We start from the raw sequence: 23,500 nt of genomic DNA on the forward strand, positions 1-23,500 counted from the left end.
GCCATTCCTATTTGTGGCCATTTCCTGTGGTCTATTCCAAGCCCTTCCTTGGGAGCCGATGCAATAATAGTCACGGAAAGTGGGCGCTGACTTTTCAGCACCCGCTTTCTTAATGCACATGGCTCTCGCAATGCAACCTTAACGCCTCCTTGATAACATGACCCACCGCGGCTGCCGGTTATGAAGACCGACGCCGGTAAACTCTGCCTCAGTTTTCATAACCGGCCTGTCTGCCAGTAATGATAACGACCGCAGAGTTTAATAGGCGCTAATCCCCCTATTGTATTAGGGGTGGATTTGCGCCTGTTTATCCCACGTCCAACTGCGGGTTATACAGTGTGCTCGGCTGTGCGCACTGTATTGCATCGGTCCTTTGGTGACTACTGAACATAAGTATTAAGCTAAACCACTTTTTCCTCGTCAGCCTCTACATATTCTCCTGTCATCTTTGAGTATTACAATCCCATTTTTTCACTTCCTCCTGTCACTCATATATCTAAAAAGAAACGTCCTGTCATCCTCTTTTACCGTTTTAGCTATTTTTCTTCCATTTGCACTTTTGCTCTCCTGACTACTGTCCTAGATTCTTCAATTTGTCTGTCTTACTTTTTCTTTCATTTCTTGTAGTTTATGAACAGGAACCTTTTTAACTTTTCTTTTCAACCACATTAAAACAGTGCAATACCCTGAAATACTCCTGGTTTGCTCAGAAATATCCTTATGACCTTTGAATATAGTGAAATCCATGCTCAGTAAGTCAGATAACTTTAGCTGCAGATTCAGCAGGACATGCCTCACACAGAATATATCCAGCTACCAGTTATCCAGGTACCTTTACCTGGATAACTTAGCAATGCCACTGACTATACACTTAAAATTTGGACTTAAGTAGTTTTTTGCAGTTTATTTTATTGTGATGACGTGGTTTCATGCTATAGAGCTACTTTATCAGGAAGCATTCAATATATTTGAAAGGAGAAATGCTTTTCCAATACACTTGATTAATGTCAAAGCATATCTTGTGATTCCGATCGTTTTTTTCTCTAATCAGAACACATCACTAGTAGACATAAAATCAATAGCTTCTTATAGGACTTTAAGAAAACCCAAGGCAGTCAGCATAAATTAGATTAATACATTGCACTGATAAACTTGTATGAATCAGTTTAACATTTATTGGGGCACTTGTGAAGAAAATTGCTGTCAGGGACAATTCCAATACATACATTCAATGGTAACTACAACTACTATCAGAGCTGAACTTATCTATAGGAAAATGAATAGCTGGACACCTGCCTGCATTATGTAATTGCTTTGTTTTTGTATTGTGTCTATGTACTATTTATTTATTTATTTATTTTTAATTTTTATATACCGGAATTCCTGTATGCAATACAAATCAATCCGGTTTACAAGTAACAAAAAGGTTGCCCTGGTCTGGGAGGTTAGACCGGGGTTTTTTACATAGAACATTGAACAATAACAATCAACCAATGAACATTATTACAAGGAACAGTGAAATATCAATAATATTTAACAAATAATAAATAACCTTGTTCGTGTTTTGAATAGTATGTGTGTGTTCCCCTTTTTACAATGGACTTTAGTAGCGTATATCGACTGCAACGGTTATATAATATGTCCTCTGTTAAATGACTGTTAAGTAGGCAATTTTAAATAGTTAAAAGTTAAATAGGTATTGCGAATAAGCAAGTACGTGTAAGAAGTTAAGTGTCAAGCTATTCGTGACACCCTACAATGGTTGGATCTGAAAGACAGGAGGAGGTGCTTAGTTACACTCTGGGAATTGGAATGCTTGCCTGAAGAGCCAGGTTTTTAACCTTTTTTTGAATTCTGGTAGATTGGGTTCGAGTCGTAGGTCTGGTGGGAGCGCATTCCATTGGTGTGGTCCTGCAGTGGAGAGTGCTCTTTTTCTTAGTGTTGATTTGGCAGGAGCTGCGACTAATGTGCCTTTGTAGGCGCTTCTGATGGGTCTGGAAGATAAGTGTGGCTGAAGTTGAATTTGTAGAGATATAGGTGCGGCGTTATGGATTGCTTTGTGAATGATGGTTAAGGTTTTATATAGGATTCTCTGTTTGATGGGTAGCCAGTGGAGGTTGCTCAAGATGGGGGTAATATGGTCTCTTCTATTAGTGTTAGTTAGGATTCTGGCTGCGGCATTTTGTACCATCTGTAGGGGTTTGATGCTGTTAGAGGGGAGGCCAAGTAAGATTGAGTTGCAGTAATCAAGTTTCGAAAAAATAATGGATTGAAGAACGAGGCGAAAGTCATTGAAGTGAAGGAGTGGCTTTAGCTTCTTTAGGACCTGTAGTTTAAAGAAGCAATCCCTGGTGGTTGTGTTAATGAATTTTTTTATGTTAAGTTGGTTGTCAAGCCATGCTCCTAGATTCCTGACGTCTGCAGAGAGCTCCATGTTTTGTGCCAGGCTGGGTGCGTGGGTGTTCGGTTTGTGAGAAATCAGTAGCAACTCTGTTTGCTGGAGTTTAGAATCAGGTTCAGGCTGGAGAGTAGATGTTTAATTGGTTGAAGGACAATTCTCCCAGTAGGCGAAGGTTTTTTGAATTGATTCTGTGATGGGGATGAGGATCTGGATGTCATCTGCATAGAGGTAATGAGTAAGCTTGAGTTGTGATAGGAGATGGCAGAGGGGGAGGAGGTAAATGTTGAACAGGGTGGGAGAGAGGGATGAGCCTTGTGGTACACCTTGGTCTGATAGGATGGGGTCAGATTCCTTGTTGTTAATTCTGACCTTGTAAAACCTGTTTGATAGGAACGATTTGAACCAACTGAGAGCTGTGCCTTTGATTCCTATGTTTGATAATTGTTCTAGTAGTTGTGAGTGATTTACCGTGTCGAACGCTGAAGATAGGTCTAACAGGACCAGTAAGAATGACTGTTTTTTCTCCAGGTTCAAAAGTAAATTATCTGTGAGAGAAAGCAAAAGAGCCTCTGTGCTTAGTGATTTACGAAAACCATATTGTGCAGGGGAAAGAATGTTGTGCTCCTCGAGATATTCGGAAAGTTATTTATTTACGGCTTTTTCCATCAGTTTGGAGATCAGGGGCAGGTTTGCAATGGGTCTGAAGTTGGCTGGGTCCGTGGGTGATGGCAGTTGGTTTTTTCAGTAGGGGTTTGAGGATTGCAAGTTTAGTTGATTAGGAACTGTGCCCATGGCTAGAGAGGTATTGATGATTTCTGCAATAGGTTTTGCGACGGTGCTAGGGATGGTGGTGAGCAGATTAGTAGGGAGTGGGTCCGAGGGATGTGCAGATGGTTTAATTTTTTTAAGTAAATTTTCAATCTCCATGGCTGATGTGGGCTCGAATGACTCTAATCTAGAATTCAGCGTGGGTAGGTATGTGCTATGAGGTGTTGGAAGAGTTTGATGGGTTGTAAGGGAGCTAGTAAGGTTTGAGATTTTTGTCTTGAAGTAAGTGGCTAATTCGTTGGCTTTGCTGAGCGCTAGTTGGTCTGGAATGGATGGTGGCATTGGTTTGGTGAGAGATGACACGTAAGAGAATAGAGCTTTAGAGTCGAAGATGAAGTTATGAATTCTTTTTGCATAGAAGTCCTTTTTTGTTTTGTGTATGGCGTTTCTGTAGGTGTTGAGGGTGGCTTTGTAGTCCAGTCTGGATGTGGGTGAAGGGTTGTTTCTCCAGCTTTGTTCTTTGTTTCGTAGTTTTTGTTTTAGGGCTTTGAGTTCCGGGGTGAACCACGGTTTTCTGTTGTCTCGTGCCGGTTGAATTACTTTTGAGGAGGTTGGGCAGAGTTGGTCCGCTATTTTGTTCGTGAGTTTGATCCATGAAGTGGTGGCTGTGTTGGCGTCTGAGAGGTCTATTTGTTTGAGATCTTTAGAGCATTGTTCGGTGAGTAACTCCAGTGAGCATGGTTTCCTGAAATGAATGATGGTTTTGGAGATGTTTGGAGGTGGTGTGTTTTTCATTTTGAGGGTTGTGTCTATGATCTGGTGGTCTGACCAGGGGATTGGCGTGCAGGTGGGAATGGTATGGATGGACCAGCTCTCGTTGATAAATATGAGGTCTAATGTATGACCTGCTTTGTGAGTGGGCCCGCTGATTATTTGTGTGAATCCAAGGTGACTGAGGGAGGTGAGGAAGGTTTCGCAGTTAGTGGATTGCGGGATGGAGTCCACGTGAATGTTGAAGTCTCCCAATATGATGGTTGGTTTGTCTGAATTTAAGTGTTTAGCTATCATCTCTATTAGAGGGGAGGGGTTAGCCTCTAGAGTTCCTGGTGTGGCGTAAATGAGGAATATTTGTAGATGTTGAGATTTGAATATGGAGCATTCTAGTTTTGAAGTGGAGTATGATAGTTGTAGGGTTATGCCCAATTGTTTTTTTGCTGCAAGTAGAATTCCTCCTCCTTTCTTTTTCGGTCTAGGTATTGAGAAAAGGTCGAAAGATTGTGTTGGAAGTTGGTTTATTAATGATATGTCAGTGGGTTTTAACCAGGTTTCTGTTATTGCACATATGTCAGGGTTGTTGTCAATAAGGTAATCATTGAGAAGGTGCATTTTTTTGGAAAGTGACTGTGCATTGAATAAGGTTAGGGTGAATAATGAGAGGCCTAGAAGTTGTGTAATGGGAGATGTCATGATGTTGATGAGGCTTTGTTGTCTGGGTGTCTGAATGGGGTCTGGTGGAGAGTTATTTCTGGGTTTTCTCTTGAGTATGGGGATGGAGTAGCTGTGTATCATTGTATGCTGATTTGCTAGGGTTATGAATAGGGGTACGTCTGTAACTGGGTACGTTCAGAATCTGCTAGGATTGATGCTGGAACTGTTAGAATGAAATGGATGCTTTGAGGGTTGGAGTGGATGCTGGAACTGCTGGAGTGAATGCTGGAACTACTGGAGTGGATGCTGGAATGGATGCTGGAACTGCTGGAGTGAATGCTGGAACTGCTGGAATGGGTGCTGGAATGGATACTGGAATGGATGCTGGAACTGCTGGAGTGGAAGCTGGAACTGCTGGGGTGGATGCTGTGAGGGCTGGGTTGAATGCTGATTTGTTTTGATGGACGCTGGGGGTTAGTAAAGGGTGCTGTATTGTGACTGGAATGGATTGGTTGAGGTGATTGGCAGGGGTTGGTGCGTGATGGCTTTATCCGGTCCGAAAAATCCGTTTGTCCATAGCCGTTGGCATTTGTGTATGTTATAGTGTCATCTGTGGACAAGGATTGTGGCTTCCTTGGGGCTGAGACGAAGGGGCGAGACAAAGGGGCAGGCCCCTTTGTCGCGCTCCTTAGGCGTGCGACGCACGGCGTGCGACGCCTAGTCGCGGCTTGAGTTTTAAAGGGCTCCTGGCCCTGCTGCTATTGGCGTCGCTGCGGGGCTGCGGGCGTCTCGATTGGCTGCCGGCCCGGAAGAGGGCTGAAGGTGGAGCCTCGGGTTGGCTGTGAGCGGTGCCTCGTGGTCGGCGCGGAGGGCTGCCGGGGGAAGGGTGCGATTTAGGGCCTTACCCCGGTGGGTCTCGGCGCCGGCTGCGCAGGCCTCGCACGCTCCGGTCCCGATGCTGCAGCTGGAGAGAGAGGCAGGATCGCGTCGCCGCGTGAGTTTTAAAGGGCTCCTGGCCCTGCTGCTATTGGCGTCGCTGCGGGGCTGCGGGCGTCTCGATTGGCTGCCGGCCCGGAAGAGGGCTGAAGGTGGAGCCTCGGGTTGGCTGTGAGCGGTGCCTCGTGGTCGGCGCGGAGGGCTGCTGGGGGAAGGGTGCGATTTAGGGCCTTACCCCGGTGGGTCTCAGCGCCGGCTGCGCAGGCCTCGCACGCTCCGGTCCCGATGCTGCAGCTGGAGAGAGAGGCAGGATCGCGTCGCCGCGTGAGTTTTAAAGGGCTCCTGGCCCTGCTGCTATTGGGGTCGCTGCGGGGCTGCGGGCATCTCGATTGGCTGCCGGCCCGGAAGAGGGCTGAAGGTAGAGCCTCGGGTTGGCTGTGAGCGGTGCCTCGTGGTCGGCGCGGAGGGCTGCCGGGGGAAGGGTGCGATTTAGTCAGTGGTTAAATAGTAGTAATTCCTTTAATTAGAACCTGGGGTTTAGTGCTCTAGATTGTTAAGTTTGTACTGTAGAGGTCCATACTCAGTCACTGTCTGAATAGCAAAGTTAACAGGATAAACTTATCTGGCTAAGTTTGGAGGTATATTCAATAGAGCAGCCACATAATCGAATAGAGCCAGATAGCTTCTATCTTTATCTGGCTAACTATAGGGCAGCTCTGTGGCCCGACCAGACAGAGCCAGATAAGTTAGTTGGGTAACTTTGAATATCAGAGGTAACATAGCCGGCTAACTCACCTCCTACCAGTAATGTCCCTGGAACTCTCCTAACTTACAGGAAGATGCATTGAGCTGCGTTAGGGCATTATCATGTGCTAAAGCACTTTACCATATGATAAAGGGTCCAGCCCGCCACCAATTAAGGCTCCCCGCCTTAATTGGTGGCAACCAGTGAGGTGGGCAACCAGTGAGGTGCTTTGCCTCTGGAGCAAGGGGGAGCAGGAGCTGGGGGATTGGGCCAGCAAACAGAATTTAAAGGTGAGCCGGCCCACCCCCCAGCCTCTTCTTTTGGTGGTTTTTCCAGGGTAAGGGCTGGCATCTTCTATCTCCCCTCCCTCTTGTGGCCTACCTTTTGGCCTTCTCTGCCTTTCCCTGGATTGAGCCTATTTGGCGGGAGTGGGTTGCGGTGCAGCTCTTCATTGGGGTGATCCCCTGCTGGTAGTGCATGGTGCATTAGGGTGGGCCTTGCTGGTAGGGTCGTGGCTTCCCGTCTGTGTGTGCGGGAGACAGAGTGAGTAAGGATGTGGTCTCCAATCTCCTTTGTGGGTTGTGGGGAGGTTCCTGCAGTGGGCAGCCACCCCAGCATGTATCACAAAAAAAAAGAGAGCATCCTTGTGGCTGATGAGCTGGGGGGGGGGGGGGGGGGGGGGGAGACATGCTGCAGGGATCTGCTTGGTGGGCAGTGGTTGTTCAGCCGGCCGGCTTCCTGCCAGCACTGCGCAGAAGGAGTGAGGGCTGATTGCAGTATGCAGAGTTGAGCCGCTCCTGCACTGCAGGCTATTTTCGGAGGCAGCAGTGGAGCACCAGCCAGTGCTTGCAGTTAGAAATGAGGCCACGTGGCATTTCGGGAGAGCGGCGCACGCATACCTCCCCCCCCCCCCCCCCAACCCCCACTCCAGGGCAGCGAGCAGTGGTGGGAGATCTCCCTCGAAGGAGACTGGGCCAGGAGAGGCAGCTAGGGTGCAAGAGACACCAAGGTAAGGGCGTACATCGTCAGACCTCCCTTGAGGCCTACGGCTGGCCTTCTGGGCCCTTGCCTTGATAGAGACGGTGATCAGGGAAGATTTCCAGACTTGTCAAATCTCCATGTTCAGTCCCACTATCTTTGCTGGCTAGCCTCTGGTTGTATACTCGTAAGGAGGTGACTTTCCTTCCGTCTGGCTCTCCGCGGTGTGGTTATGAAGTAGGGATGTGCAGACGGAAAGTATTTGTTGGATTCGGTATTCGTCGGGACACAAATACGTTGCATTCAGTCAATGGGGGGGAAACCCGATCTGTCCATTAGTTGAATTCGGTATTCGTTTCCCATTAAAGTTGTAAAAACAAACAAAAAAAAAACCCCACCCCAACCCTTTAAATGTAATTAACTACAACCCCCCACCCTCCTGATCCCCCCAAGACTTGCCAAAAGTCCCTGGTGGTCCAGCGGGGATCCTGGAGCAATCTCCTGCACTCGCGTCGCAGGCTACCAGTATTCAAAATGGCGCCGATAGCCTTTGCCCTTACTATGTCACAGGGGCTACCGGTGCCATTGGTCAGCCCCTGTCACATGGTAGGAGCACAAGATGGTGCCAGCCGTCCATTGCTCCTACCATGTGACAGGGGCCGACCAATGGCACCGGTAGCCCCAGTGACATAGTAAGGGCAAAGGCTATCGGCGCCATTTTGAATACTGGCAGCCGATGGCACGAGTGCAGGAGATCGCTCCAGGACCCCCGCTGGACCACCAGGGACTTTTGGCAAAGTCTTGGGGGGTCAGGAGGGTGGGGTTTTAGTTAGTTTTGTTTAAATTCGCTCCTTAAGACAGGGAAATTCGGTAATGATACGCTGCATTTGTGGGGTTTCGCCATGCGTTTCGCGGACCCACAAATGCAATGAATAGGGACCTATACGTTGCAGAGTGTGCATTCATTCAAAACGAATGCACACCCCTATTATGAAGCATTTTAGGAGGGACTCAGCAGTTCGGGTATTGCACCTGGATGCCCCTTCCAGGTTTAGCATGCATGGGGTCGTATGATGGGAGAAAAGGAAAGAAAAGTATTTCTGCTATTGCTGGCATTGGTGAGTAAGATCTGTTTGAGGTGGGTGCTTGCCAGGTACTTGTATCATGGATTGGCCACTGTTTGGAACATGATACTGAGGTTGATGGAATTTCTGATGGCTCCATAAGGCAACTTCTTATGTTTAAGCACTCCTGGTAATGTTTTTACCACTCCGGGATCAGATTAATTTAGGTCGGTGGCAGTTGGGAGTTACAGTTGAATGGGGAAGTACACTTATGTTATCTCATCTCCTCTCTATGTTTTGGGTCCACCTGGCCGCGTCAGCATAGTCTGGCAAGAAAATTCAGTGCCCTACTGTGTTAGCAGGCCCTGTGGGTGGCAGAGACTTGCATGCTCAGGTGCCTGCATTTTTCCCCTCAAGACATTGTAACAGAATAATGAGGGCAATAAAGGGCCAAATGGTCCATCTAGTCTGCCCAGCAAACTTCATAAGGTACTATCTGCTGTGCCGTGCAAGTTACCCCATGTTTCTCTAAAGGGTAGAATTTGCTGCTCTGGGCAGTTATTCGATGACCCTTCTTGTGAAAATACTTCACTGCTCTTAGATGCGCTGGAGCTCCTTGCTAAGAACGGTTCTTACCAATTGCCTCCTTGCCTAGCTACAGCATGAGCTTGGAGTGCAATAATGAATGGGCTACTTGCAGGGCACAGACAGCCAAGCCCTGCTTTGTGCAGCACATACAATGCACTCAGTATGTTATTTCCAAGTCCATTTTTCTTTTGAACCCCTTTCAATTCCAGTTTTATCCTCGGGCAGAGAGAGAGACAACCCATGGGTTCCATGCTTAGGGAAAGGTACTAGACTGGAGAACTGAAGAGGACATTTGTCCTGTGCTTCACTCCTTCCTGGGCACCACTACCCTGTATCGGGGTGTTGTGTGGCTGGTGCAGCACAAGTTTATTATTTATGTATGGAAATCGGACATTCTCCTTTCCTAGCTTGGTTTCAAGGCTGCTGGGCTTGAGGGACCCTCAAACTGATCCAGTATAGCAAATCTTATATTTTTGGATAGTCTTAGTCTTAGATTGCCAGTATCGGACTGCAGGCATTTAAGTACAGCTATTGGCATTGTCTGTGCATCCACTGCCCTGCTTAATAGTCAGATCATATTGTGGTGATGGCTGCCACACTATGCAGTTTATCACCATGCTTTCTCTCAGGGAAAATTGGTTGCGGCTTGGTGTTAGCTACCCCATGCTGTCATTGCTGTCATCTGCTACCTCATGTACATTACCTCCCATATCTTTCCATTAAGGGAAGTAACATAGCAACAGCATAAGCCAATAAGATCCATGGCTTCACAGTGCAATACATTCTGATTCCCAGTTTTATTTTCAAGGTTTTAATTTAATTTCTTTTCCCATTTTAAAATTGAATCCAATCCACGGCCTGCTTATGATGACATAGCTGGTTTGGAGCCAAATGTGTTTGCATATCTTGGATTAAAGTTCTTCAGTTGATGTATATGCTAGCTCAGTATTTAAAAAGCATTTCTCCTGGCCACGGAGAACAGCAAAAGCAACTGCATTGTAGCATTCCCTGTTTTGTTCACCATTCCCTCCCGGTTTTCTTAGCATTCTGTTTGCTTCTGACCGCTGTGGCACAGAGGGCCAATGGTGGTAGTACGTTGACCCCTTTGACTTTAGATCCTTCCTGGTTGATAATTATTAGTTTGGAACATGATGTTGTGTGATTACAGTGTGGGTTATGTTCTCGGCGCACATCAACTTGCACTTATACACAGTGGGGCGGATTTTCAGAGCCCTGCTCGCCTAAATCCGTCCAAAACCGGGCGGATTTAGGCGAGCAGGGCCCTGCGCGCCGGTAAGCCTATATTACATAGGCCTACCGGCGCGCGCAGAGCCCCGGGACTCGCGTAAGTCCCGGGGTTTTCGGAGGGAGCGTGTCGGGGGGCGTGTCGGGGGGCGGGCCCGAACCGCGCAGCGTTTTCGGGGCATGTCGGGAGCGTTCAGGGGGCGGGCCCGGGGGCATGGCCGCGCCCTCCGGACCCGCCCCCAGGTCGCGTCCGTGCCCTCCGGACCCGCCCCCAGGTCGCGTCCCGGCGCGCAGGAGGCCTGCTGACGCGCGGGGATTTACGCCTCCCTCTGGGAGGCGTAAATCCCCCGACAAAGGTAAGGTGGGGGCTTAGACAGGGCCGGGTGGGTGGGTTAGGTAGGGGAAGGGAGGGGAAGGTGAGGGGAGGGCAAAAGGAAGTTCCCTCCGAGGCCGCTCCGATTTCGGAGTGGCCTCGGAGGGAACGGGGGTAGGCTGCGCGGCTCGGCGCGCGCCGGCTATACAAAATCGATAGCCTTGCGCGCACCGATCCAGGTTTTTAGCAGATACGCGCGGCTCCGCGCATATCTACTAAAATCCAGCGTACTTTTGTTTGCGCCTGGAGCGCAAACAAAAGTAGGCCTATTCGCGGAGTATGAAAATCCGCCCAGTGGGTTTCATCTGCCATGGGATGCCCAGTCTTCCATACTATTCCTGTTTGCGGTTCTAGATGCATTGACCAGCTACAGTTTATACCTTGAGAATCGTCCTTTTCTCTTCCTTTAGCAGGTCATTTATGGTGCCCAGGCACTCATCACCTTCAGTGATTCCCCCCTTAGCAGGTGGAACATGTATTCCTCAGTTTTAGACAACATGCATGTGGGGGGGGGGGGGTTGCGGGGAAGTCCCAATGCACCAATGAGGGTCCTGAAATTATGGGCATCTTTGGTCTGAAAGTTTTAATTATTATATCTGGGGCATCGTTTCTTTAGGTGTCCATAGGATTCCTGTTTATAGTGCCATGGTGCTGACCATATGAGCATGCATTTGTTGGCAGGCTCTCTTAGCCATTGTCCTTATTAATATTCCTTTGGAGTCCTTTCGACAATCCACAAGAGCATATTGCATATTGTCCCCAACCTACTTGAGTGCTCCCTTCTGGACAGTGCTGAATGCCACCATGCGCTTGTCGAGCCATGGGATGTGCTGTATATGGTAATAATTGGATGGGAATATGATAATTCTGAATAACCCAACTGCCGGGGAGGGAATCGACTAATCTAATTTCTAGAGCCAGTGGTTCTCAACCTTTTTTCTATCAGGACACACCTGAGAGATGATGCTCAAATGCGTGACACATAGAAACATAAAAACATAGAAATGACGGCATAAGAAGACCCAAACGGCCCATCCAGTCTGCCCAGCAAGTTTCGAACTGTTTTTTTCTCATACTTATCTGTTACTCTTGGCTCTTAGTAACCTTTGGTTCTATTTCCCTTCCACCCCCACCATTAATGTAGAGAGCAGTGTTGGAACTGCATCTAAGTGAAATATCTAGCTTAATTAGTTAGGGGTAGTAACCGCCGCAATAAGCAAGCTACACCCATGCTTATTTGTTTACCCAGACTATGTAATTCAGTCCTTTTTGGTTGTTGTCTGTATATAGATCCATTTTTCTTCATTCCCCCTGCCATTGAAGCAGAGAGCTATGCTGGATATGCGAGAAGTATCAGACTTTTTTCCCCTGAATACATGACCATCATGGGACTAATATAAGCATATGCTCTGCATCCACAGGAGTCCCTTCCTTCCTAACAATGAGTGCAGAGCAGAACTGATATTTCCCTGTACAATTCACAATACAAAAAGATATTCTGATTCTGGTGTGATATATATCAGAATCACAAACTCCCTCTACTACCAAGTGCATTGTAAAATAAAACAAACAAACCCCACTCTGTACATGTCTATCAAAACCTGCCATACCTCTGTTGGGAAAGTTGGACCTTTGAGCCGAGATGAGGTTGTTGCTACCACCAGGAGAGGGTCCCTGTTAGTCCTTTGTCATCGGGGAGGCAGTACAGGAGAAGACCGACCCAACTGGACCTTCACCTATACCAATCCTCGTTCCCCACAGGTTGAGCCCTTGGGTACTGGGGCCAGCAGGACTTAGGCTCGGGTCTTCTCAAGGTGTGGAACCAGAAGACAAAGCTGAGGCAGTGTCGGATGGGGCCAAGGGTCGAGGCAGATAGCGGATGAGTGGAAACAGGGACAGGCAAGTGAACAAGAGTAGTCGAGAGGCCAGGCGGAGATCAAGCAGAGTCGAGATAACCAGGCAGAGGTCAAGCAGAGTCAGGTGAAGCAGGGTCAGAACCAGAAGATCAATCTGTAGGGACGAGGAGCAAGGCAGGGACTGGAGACAAGGCACAGGAATGCTGGAATCGGGAATGCAGACAACTCGCACTCAATAATGAGCAGGACCTGTTGCTGAGGCGAAGTGGTGGCAGCAGAGCAAGGTATATATACCCCACCCTGCCTTACGTCATCTTTGCGGGCCGCAGGGGACTTTCCCACTGCTGGCCCTTTAAATTTACTGCAGAGGGAGCCCAGGCACGTAGCTTGGTGTCGGCAGTGTATGGAGGGCCGCCACATGAGCAGTTCGCTACTGCAGCGGTTGGCAGCAGCAGCGGCAACAGGGGAAGTAGTTACCAGGCCCCTTGCCCGTCCAGGTGAGGGACCCAGTCCGCGGTCTCACGCGGCCTGGGATCGTATCACCTCTCAGCAGCACTAACTCCAAAGAAATGAAACAGCAATAGCCCTACCCATGAAAAAACCAGCAGTTCACCACCAGTGCAATATAATACTGAGAAAATACACACAAATAAGGCAGATACAAACCTCTAGTAAAGTACCTCATCTCAGTCACATACACACAGAGCAAGACAGACCTGCCTTCACCAAGTATAGAATAAAGACCAAAAATTACAAATGTGGAAACAAAACCTGGAATGGAAACGTCAAGACCACCTTCTGCATGCAGTGCAAAACTGGAGACTAGAAACAAAAATATATTTCCTCCTTCACTAAGCAAAGTTCAAAGAAAAGAAGAAATGCATATTCTCAAAACTGACAATAGTATGGCCCTTGTACCCAATCACCCTTCACTTCTCCCCAACTACTCAATCATCCCTTTACATGCTCATTAGGGGTGAGCATTCGTTTTGAACGCATATGTAAAACGCAAACGTAATTTTTTTTTTTTAACTTAAAAAAGTGATGAGGCGGAAAACGATCGGATTTCCAACTTATTCAACATAGCTATGTTGAATACGTTGGAAATCGCGATTGTTGATCCTAAATAAAAATTTAAAAACCCCTCACCCTCCTTAATCCCCCCCCCCCAAGACTTACCAAAACTCCCTGGTGGTCCAGCGGAGAGTCAGGACGCCATTTCTGTATTCCTTTGCGAGGAGCACATGACGTCGGCGTCATGTCGGAGTGACGCGGACAGTCACGTGATTCCCCGCCGCGTTCGCTCCGGGACCCTCGTTGGACTCAACCAGAACTTTTGGCCAGCTTGGGGGGGGTCAGGAGGCCCCCCCAAGCTGGCCAAAAGTTCGGTTGTGTCAACGAGGGTCCCGGAGCGAACGCGCGGGGATCACGTGACGTCCGCGTCACGTGCTCCTCGCAAAGGAATACAGGAAATGGAGTCCTGACTCTCCGCTGGACCACCAGGGAGTTTTGGTAAGTCTTGGGGGGGGGGATTAAGGAGGGTGAGGGGTTTAAATTTTTATTTAGGGGAATCGGTGCACGTATGGACATAGACTCAACTTATGGAATTCTACATATGTCCATATTGACCGAAATTGACCCCCCCTTTCGACTTATGGACTTATGAACATAAACTTTTTGGTCTGCACATCCCTAAGCTCATATCCTGTCCCAACATTCCCAACACCCCACATCCTTTTCCCCGAGCTCCCTCTCTTCCCACTTCCCAGAATAACTCTGAGCACCTCATTCCTACCCTCTTCCTGCTCAGCATCCCTACTTCCCCTCTCCAACTCCTCAGTCTCATACCTCCCATCTCTCTACTTCATCTCTCTTCCATGCCAGCAGCCCCCCAACACCTCCACCTCTCCAGCAACCCCCAACCTCCTTCTCCCACCCCTGACTCTCTATCTTCTCATGTCTTCCTGCCCAGCAGACTCTTGAACTCCTATCTTCCCATGCCTTCCTGCACAATGCATTTCCCCCTTCTCCTGGCTCCCAGCCAGAAGAAAAAAAAAAAGACTTCAGTCCAATCCAGAGTCTCCCTCCCTCGTTATCAGCAGAAGCATTGAGGAAAGATGAGGCAGCAGCAGCAGATCTACAGAACACACATCTTTCTCCATTAGGCTCTTGCTTTCACATCCAGGTCCCATGGGGTGAAGAGAGCATCAGCAGCCTCACTGCCAGGCAGAGGAAGATGAAGTTTGTGTCCTGCTGGGACATATGAACAGGAGTTGGTGATATTGTGCTCTGATCAGGGTGAAGGAGGGGGGAACAACCTCCTACTGGTCAGGTGTCAGGAACAGGAAAGCAAGAGCAGCTTCCTGTCATACAAAAGAATGTTTTTGTTATGTTCGTGGACCCTTGGGCTGGTTGGAACAGAAGATGGAGTGCTGTAGAGGTCCACAGCGAATGTCCCAACCAGGAGGCGGTTCGGAAGCTCGGTGCTGGCTGACGTTCTGGTCTACGGTGAAGTCCTTTGTGACCAAGGACTAGACCCTCACTGGACGGATGGATGGTGTTGGACTGGAGAGGAAGAAGACTCTTCGCCCTGGAGACCGGTACTCCTCCGGGAGGAGCCCTTAGGAGTCCAGCCGCTGGGACTTTAGGAGATTCACCCTGGAAGCTGAAGTCCCCCCAGGAGGGGCCCGTAGGGACACGGCCGCTGGGACTTAGGCGACTTCCTGACGATGCGGGTGGTCCGGATGCAGGCGCCTCCTGCAGGTCGTGGTTCCGGACGGCTGGCTCCTCCAGCAGGTCGTAGGAAATCCAGAAGTCAGTCCAGGAGTCGGAGTCCAAAGATGGTCCGCAGCCAGTCCAGGGGTCGGTATCCAGAGATTGGTCCGCAGCCAGTCCAGGAGTCGGTATCCAGAGAGCAGTCCACAGCCAGTCCAGGGTCGGAGCCAGAAGAATCAACAGCGGAGGGAAGGCAGAAGCAGGACGAAGGCAACCAAGACCACAGCAAGCACACACCAACTCCAGGAACCTTGTTGCAAGGCACTGGAGTGAAGTAGATGCAGGGTACATATACCCTGAAGGCGTCTGACGTCATCCACAGGTGCAGATAGGATTTTCCCGCGCTGGCCCCTTTAAGGGGAACTCCTCCCCGCGCGCACGCATCAGGGGGCGTGGCCAGCCGCGTCGAGCAGTCGGCGTCTCTCCCGAGGAGGGAGAGACGCGCTGGAGGGCCTGGAGGCCTGAAGACATCCCGAAACGGCCTGGGCCGCCCCCGAGGTAGGTGGAGGGACCGGGGCACGGCCCGGGACCGCAACAGTTTTCACAAACTACATATTCTAAAAAAGCTGAAACTTCTCCTTCATTTTCAAGACTTTCGAACAGTTCTCCAAGCAATCTTATTCTCAAAAATAGACTACTGCAACTCCCTGCTAATCGGCCTACTAGCTATCATCACCAGACCACTACAAATGTTGCAGAACTACGCTTCCAGGATCTTAACCAATTCCAGCAGAGGAGAACACATCACACCTATTCTTGTGAAAGGCTCCCCATTAAATTTAGAATTCTGTACAAAGTTTTAACCATGATCCACAAGACCATTCACTCCCAAAACTCGCTCGAATTAAACTGCTCTCTGTGACATCACTCATCATCCAGACCAATCAGAACAAGGTACTTAGGTACCCTTTACACACCCCCCTCTAAGTCATTGCTCAAGAAACGCGCCTTCTCGATAGCCAGTCCCACGCAATGGAACGTTCTCCCCCCGGACCTTCACCTAGAACCCTGTCTGTGGACGTTTAAGAAAAAGCTTAAGACTTGGCTTTTCACAAGAGCCTTTACTTAAAGGCTTTACAACCACAATACCACAGCATTGATTGCTATACCCTCAGTTATTCATTCATTACTTTAGCATGTGCTAGATTACTCTCGGATCTATCTGATCTCGGGTTAGAACTTCTGTTTCAAACGCCAAATTGTCTACTTGTTTACAGGTGAATTCTTATGTTCTTACGTTTGATGCAATGCTTGTTCTTATGTTGACGTAATGCTAACTTTGGTTCTCTACAATCCTTTATTATGTTCACTATGTTCGATGTATTCCTTATGTTCGTTGTAATTCTAACTTTGGTTCTCTGTAAACCTACGCGATATGTACTATTACATGAACATCGGTATAAAAAAGCTTTTAAATAAATAAAATAAATACACAGTAAAATAAGAAGTCAGCCAACTTCTATCCAGACTGATGAGGAAAGATCAGTTTTCTGCTTGCTCTGCGACACACCTCCCGGGACTTCGCGACACACTAGTGTGTGAATTGTGCAAACCCCTGGTCTAGTCTGTAATATAGGTATGCTGTAGTGGTCACCTAAAAGCCCCAGGTAATATGATGCACGCATAATCTCCCTGAGCTTTCTGATATGACGGCAAGTCCTCATTGTATTTCCAACATTGCTTTTTATGATTCCTATTATTTCCTTACAGCAAAGTCTGCAGATCCTCTGATATTCAATTGAGCATTTATATTCTTGCCAGTTTTGGGCTTTTCATACATTCTTAACATCCTTATTTTTGTTAGTTTACACAGTATTCATCTATCCTATAGAACAGTGATTCTCAACAGGTGTGTCGGGACACACTAGTGTGTTGCGAAGTCCTGGGAGGTGTGTCGTAGAGCCAGCAGAAAACTGATCTTTCCTCATCAGTCTGAAATTCATCTATCCTCTAGAAATTAGATTAATTGATGCCTGGCAGTTGGGATCATTCAGGATTACCATATTCCCATCCAGTTATTACCATATACAGCACATTCAACGGCTCGACAAGCACATGGCAACATTCAGCACATTCCAGAAGGGAGGCAATCACGTAGGTTGGGAACAAAATGCAATATCCTCCTGTGGAATGTTAGAGGAATGGTAATATCTTCAGAACAGTATGCATTTCCTGTGAGATATTGAACAAAAGCATCAAGAGTTGCTAAAGCCCTAGGTAGGATCAATGGGTTGTATGATATGTCATATCATATCATATGCAGTATTCCTCCTGTGATTGTTGGAGGGATAGTGCTATCTGTGGTGCAGTATGCATTTCAGGTAAGATACAGAATAAGAGCATTAAGTGTCATTAAAGCACTAGGCAGCATCAGTGGTTATAAAATATGGCCGCAGCTGGGTTGGTGGGGTGCCCACGGCAAGTGAAGTGTCACTACTGTTGGCTTGTGGCAGGGGCTGACCACGACCCACAGTGCATGGCATGTGGAATTCTGGAAAGCTGGCTGGGTAGAGAATACCAAGTAGCATGGTATTCTGCTCCTTCATTGCATTGGAGGTGACAGCGAGATGAGTTGATTTTCAAGTCTTCAGCTTAGACGGCTGGGATTGGCCATTTTTAAAGCACTGGATGGCCCGCACCATTTTTTAAAGATGGCGCGGGCCATCCAGTGCTCCTACCATGTGATAGGGGCCGGCCAATGGCACGGATTACCCTGTCACATGGTAAGGCAAAGGGCATCGGCGCCATTTTTTATTAGTGGCAGCCGATGGCCGAGAGCGGGTGATCAGTCCCGGGGCTTCCACTGGACCACCAGGTGATTTTAAAATGTTTTGGGGGGGTTTGGGGGGGGGGGGGGAAGGTAAGGGATTAGTTTTAAAGGGTCGGGGTGGGTTTAGGGGTTGTTTTGGTGTGCCGGTTTTCCCGCCCTCTCCCCAAATAACTCCCGTTAGTGGATACAAACCCGATTAAGGATTTTTCACGATAAATCGAGGGACTTTCTATTGTATAGCACTCTTTAACGATTTAAAAAATATCGGACTATATTTTAAATCGAGAAAAAACGATTCACATCCCTAGCATTCTCTACCTAGCTGCTATCAAGCTAGGTCGAGAGTACAATGTGCAAATCTCATCTTTGTGTATGTTTCCTCACTCCAAATCACATAAAATCTTGATTGATGTCTATTGTGCTGTTTGTACCTCTGACTGTGCATGTAAAACTGCCCCCAAAACCTAGGCCACCACCAAAAGCTCACTCCAAGTTACTAGTTGCCCCTCTTACAATGGTAAAAATAGTTTACTTATATGCAAGCCTTATAAAGAGTCAGTCTCTCTCTCTCTCTGCCCAACATGTAAAAATATCTTGGGTACATTAAATTTAACACACAATGTGATAAAATACCCACATGATACACTAAAACAGTATATAAATAAATTACTGTAACCGCACCCCTTTTTATCATGGGTGCTATTCTTGCAAAATGATGGAATCTAAGTGCCCAATATTCATTTAGCCAGATAATTCACAAGTTATCTGTCTAATACTGTGAATATGGACCTCGTAATGGCAATATGAGGTTTTAACCATATGGAGAATGCTAGTTCCAAAATATATTTATGAAAAAGCGTCTGAATATACTTGTTTAAAGAAAAACTGCTGTAAACTAAGGCTATCATTAAATTGTAGAAGGCAATAGCAAAATAATTTTATTGATTGCATTCTTATTTTCTACTTGAAAGACTTTATGTAGCACTTAAATATGCAATCAAATTAGATAGAAAGCCATTTTTTTCATAGTGACATCTGTCATGCCCTGTTAATGTCTCACTGATGACATCATTAGCAAATACAATGTCTCCATCTATGTTAGATGGAGTGTATCTTCCAGTTTTGCAGTTTTTATTAGTACATTAGTTTGGAGGCACTTCACTAAAAAAACATCACCCATGGGTCCATTTGTGAAGCAAACACGAATGACTACCACAAGTACTATATTTTGAGCAATCATGGAGCAATGACTAGGATTTAAAACCCTGGAATCCTCTCTTCAAGGTCCAGGTTTATCTGACAATCAATATGCATTATGTAACATGACAAGCACCATGATACAATTCCAGTCTCTGCCCTACTGAGCTGCCACAAGGCAAGAAACACGGATGTAGAGAAAGCGCTGACAAATAAATTGTACAGCTTAAGTGTATCTTTTAAAATAAAATTTGAATTATTGATGTGGGAACTGTTTTGTTCGTTTTGACGCATATTTTATGAAAAAAAAAGTGTTTATATGTTCTCTTTGTCTGTCTGTCCATCCATTTCCCTGTGATACTAACATAACACCACAGGTAGAGAATGACAGTAGGAAGGCAGACAAGAACTCACGAGTGGGGGAGGCATCAGTGGCCACAGTAGATGCTGGGTGGGAATGCACCACAGGCTCCACAAACCAAAAGAAAAAGAAGGAGCTGGCCAGCAGATGGAGCAATGCGACTAATAAAGAGTTTCCCGGCCCGCCAGCTCAAGAAGAGAAACAGATACTTGCAGAACCTGGGAAACCACTAAGGGCGACCCCCACAACCCTCTTCCTCCACCACATCCCCCATTCCACCCACCTTAGTAGATATTCACTACCCAAATGCCCCCCATATGCACACTACTACCACCCCCCCCCCCCCCCGAAATTACACGCATTCACCTTTCACTCCTCACCACGCAATGCATCCCCCTACAACCCTTCCACCAAACACCCCCTGCATGCAGGTCATGGACCCATTAAAAAATGCTTTTTTAAGTTGCCATGCAATTCTGTACTTATTCATTTTATTATTCTTATGGGGTTGATTAAATTCCATTCTTTTCTAAAGCTGCTCCTTAAGTAGTTGCTGTGGATGACATAAATCACTAATTTAAAAGGAGAATGTTTATTTACATTGTCTATTAGAAAAAGAAAATAGAATTCTTTCAGTTTGGTTGTATGATTATGCTGCTATCCTTTCAACAGCCCACATGATTATACCTTGGGTTCACATAGTTCTCCTTTAATATAATAGTATGAAACATCAATTTGACTTTTTTTTTATACTGTTGCTTTTATTTCTAGAATGTCTTTGTCTTTTACTTTTTATGTTTTCACATAATTTTTGGAATAAAGGGCATGTGCATTTTATTATGACCACATTCTTTTTTTTTTTTTGACTAGACATTTTCCTCTTATTCCTTTGGATTTCCACCTTAATAGAAACCATGGCTAGAATCTGGTACCATGAGTTTTTCTTTACAACTACTGAAGGGATTTTTCCTTTGTTTTAGGGGTTGGCAATTCCAGTCCTGGAATGCTACAAACAAGTCTTGTTTTCAGGATATCAAGAATGAATATGTATGAGGTATATTGCATGAACTGCCTGTATTGTATGCAAATATATCTCATGTATATTCAATGTGGATATCCTGAAAACAAACCTGTTTGAGGCACCTCAGTACTGAAGTTGACTACCCCTTCCCTATTTTATAGTTGCTTCCCCACTGACTTTACTCTAGTTATTGCAGTGATGTTCTTTGACATAAGGCCATGCCTCAGAACTCCTTTTGAAATGCACTAATGGACCCTGAATCTGAAGTTTTACTGTTACATGATGAGTAGAATTGACTCCTTCCCTCTCTTTGAAACTGTAAATGCTGCCTCTGTAGTATCCCCAGCTACAGCTGGCCTGGGGAGCACAGGATCTGACCTAGGAATCAATTCCAGGGTCCTCTACATGTACAATACTGCAACTAAGTCACTAGACTGATTCTCTTTTTTGAAAAATCTCTTTCCCTCTTTGGCTGTTCATGCAACGTGCTAGTGCAAAATTGTAGTAGCTACAATTGTCCTGGAGAAAAACAGAATCTATGATTTTTGTTTTGTAGAGAGCCCTTGGAGACCTACTGGGAACAGGTACAGGAGAAAAGGAAGAAACATGACAACAATCGTATGGGTGTATAGCTTCCCCATGAGGAAGCTAATAAATGGTAAGATCCTCTGGCACATAAAGCCTTGCCACTATCTTAGACTGGATTTTAACTTAGAACATAAAAACATAAGGCCAGCATCCTGTCTCCAACTGTGGCCAGTCCAGGTTACAAGTACCTAGCAGAATCCCAGGGGATAGATTGATTCCAAGCAGCTAATACCAGGGATAAGTAATGATTTCTGCAACTCCATCTTAATATTGGTCTATAGACTTTTCCTCCAAGAACTTGTCCAACTCTTTCTTAAATACATTACACTAATAGCTGTCATCACATCCTCTAGCAACAAATTCCAGAGCTTAATTATGCGTTGAGTAATAAAAATATTTTCTATTAGTATTAAATGTATCACTTAGCAACTTCAATGTGTGTCCCCCAGTCTTTGTATTTTTTGAATGAGTAAACAACTTTTTAATGTTTGCTCGTATCCCTTCCCTCATTATTTTGTAGATCTCTATCATATTTCCCCTCAGCCATCTCTTCTCCAAGCTGGAGTCCTTACCTCTATAGTCTTTCCTCATAGAGGAATATAATTTTGTTTGCCCTTCTCTGTTTCTTTTCTAATTCAGCTATATCTTTTTAGAGATGTGGTGACCAGAATAACACACAAAACTGAAGATGGGGTTGCACCATAGAGCGATACACAAGCATTATGATATTCTATGTTTTATTCTCCATTCTTTTCTTAATTCTTAGGGATATGCATTTGTTTTACCCAAATGCAAAAAAACCCAAAACAAATAGGGCTAATTTGTTTCTTTCAAAGGGCGCTGAAATGAATTGAGGTGGCCCCACAAATTAAATGAATCCTATTAATTTGGATCGTAAAAAAAAATCTCCTGTTGGCCGAGGCCCAAATTAGAGGCCGTAGCCTACACCCGATAATGACGCTAATTCCTCAGCCTAGGTCTAGGTCGGAGGCTGGGACCTTGCCTAGACATAGGCCATGGCCTCATGTAGGAGCAGCGGCCTACACCCAATCACAATGCCAGGGCCTTGGCTGAGACCCGGGCAAAGGCCCAGGCCCCCCGAAAAACTTTGTCTGGGTCGGGAAATTTCTGAACCCCCATTTACCTGACCTGCGAGGATCAGGTGCTGTGATCAGACCCAGGCCTGACACCGGGGCCCAGCCCAGAGGCTGAGTCCCAACACCTGGGCCTCAGTCTAGGCCAGAACTCGAACCCAAGCCTGACGTACAATGAAGCAAATAATTCATTTAGTCTCTCTTCTATGGCTTTGTCATCCATAAGTGCCCTTTCTCCCTTTGATTATCTAATGATCCAATTGACTCTCAGGCTTTTTACTTTGAATGTACCTGTAAAAGTCTTTATTAAAAGATTTTGCTTCCACAGCAAGCCTCTTTTCAAATTCTCTCTTTCCCTTCATTATCAATGCTTTGCATCTTACTTGCTAGTGCTTATGCTGTTTCCTGTTTTCTTCATTTATTTATTTCTTCCTGTTTCCTTTTACATTTATGAAATTTGTTCTTTTAGATATTATACCCTCTTTCACCTCACCTTTTAACCATGCCAGAAGTCATTTAGCCTTCCTTTCACCTTTTCTAATGCATGGAATACATCTGGTCTGGGATTCCGAGATGGTATTTTTAGACAATGTCCATGCCTAATGTAAACTCTTAACCTTTGCAGCTGCTTCTTTCAGTTTTTTCCTAACAATTGTCCTCGTTTTTTATAGTCTCTCTTTTGTAAATTAAATGCTGTTGCAATATATTTCTTTAGTGTCCTCCCTCCACTTTATAATTCAAATTTGATTATGTTTTAATAACTATTGCCAAGTGGCTCCAACTCTTTATCTCCCACACCAAATCCTGTTTTCCAATAAGAACAAAGGGGTAGATTTTCAAAGCAGCACATGCGTGTCCATGTGTGCGTGGTTCCCAGCGCACGCACATGGACGCGCCGATTTTATAACATGCGCATGCTGGCACACATGTGTTATAAAATCGGATGGCCATGCACACATTATTATTATTATTTATTATTTATTTCTTTTATATACCGACATTCAATCGAGATATCACATCGGTTTCCAGATAACCAAGGGAATAGGGCGTAGTCCGCCCTATTTTACAAAAAACAAAAAAAAAAAAAAACAATTATAACATATTATAACATGCAAGCCGGATTTTAAAATCCGTGCTCGCATGTGCGGACATTGTAGGCAGGTTGGGCAAATTTTCATAAAATACGCATGGCTACACAAAAGGGACTTCCCCAGTTCCCTCCCCCCTTCCCCCCACCTATACTTCCTCCCCCTTCCCCACCCCCCCACCCCCACCTATACTTCCTCCCCTCTTCCCCACCTCCTAAACATAA

At 46.2% G+C, this 23,500-nt stretch overlaps 1 protein-coding gene across 1 annotated transcript in view; it reads right to left on the bottom strand.

The window, feature by feature from the left end:
* The window catches only part of SYNDIG1 (synapse differentiation inducing 1), a 493,681-nt gene that overhangs the window by 266,953 nt on the left and 203,228 nt on the right, over positions 1-23,500 (bottom strand). The window lies entirely within an intron of this gene.

This window comes from Rhinatrema bivittatum, chromosome 3 (genome assembly GCF_901001135.1).
Source record: "Rhinatrema bivittatum chromosome 3, aRhiBiv1.1, whole genome shotgun sequence".
In the NCBI taxonomy this organism is placed as follows: domain Eukaryota; kingdom Metazoa; phylum Chordata; class Amphibia; order Gymnophiona; family Rhinatrematidae; genus Rhinatrema; species Rhinatrema bivittatum.